Source organism: Galeopterus variegatus, unplaced genomic scaffold (assembly GCF_000696425.1).
Source record: "Galeopterus variegatus unplaced genomic scaffold, G_variegatus-3.0.2 Scaffold11243, whole genome shotgun sequence".
Classification (NCBI taxonomy): domain Eukaryota; kingdom Metazoa; phylum Chordata; class Mammalia; order Dermoptera; family Cynocephalidae; genus Galeopterus; species Galeopterus variegatus.
Genome location: NW_007737354.1, coordinates 50,975 through 51,718, shown reverse-complemented (window position 1 = coordinate 51,718; position 744 = coordinate 50,975). Strand labels below are relative to the sequence as shown.

The window sequence follows — 744 nt, the reverse complement described above, 5'->3', positions numbered from 1 at the left end:
TGCTCACCTCATTGAATACAGCAATAATAAAACATACCATCTGGGTGATATAGGGGTCTGAACAGGAGACAGAAATAATTACAGAATAGTCACAGACAAAATTATTCATGGTGCTAGATTTACAATAGGAGAGTGTAAGAAGAAAATACATGAGTGTCAGGGAGCATTAAGACCCACCCACCAGAAGAGCAGAAAGCTTCTGAGACATAGCAGTGCTATAGAGCAAAGGGTTACAAACAGCCACAAAACGGTCATAGGCCATCGCTGCTAGCATGAAAGTTTCTGTCACTGCCAAACTGCAAGTGAAACAAAATTGTGTGATGCAGCCTGAAAAAGAGATGGTTCTGTCTTCCACAACCAAGTTCTCCAACAGTTTAGGTGTAACTACGGTGGAATAACAGAAATCTACAAAGGACAAGTGACTCAGGAAATAGTACATAATTGTGTGGAGTTTTGAATTGACCTTGATGATGATTATCATGCCCAAATTCCCCACCACAGTGACTGTGTAGATGGACAAGAAAACCAGAAAGAGCAGAAGCCAAAATTCTGGGTATTCTGAAAAACCCAAGAGAGTAAAAGTCTGTATGCTGCTTTGATTTCCTTCAGATAACATCATGATTCCTGTTGGATAAAACAAAACAATACAAAAAGTTATTTCTGGAAAGTAGAAATGAAAAGAGGAAAGTGAAACAGAGTGAGGAAAGAGACTTCAAGTGTCTCTGTGAAGAGTGACACAGAAGT

The 744-nt window shown here is 39.4% G+C and overlaps 1 pseudogene; it reads right to left on the bottom strand.

Annotated features, from left to right (window-relative positions):
• Nucleotides 1-7: 7 nt before the first annotated feature.
• Nucleotides 8-619, bottom strand: LOC103610501 (annotated as a pseudogene).
• Nucleotides 620-744: the final 125 nt, after the last annotated feature.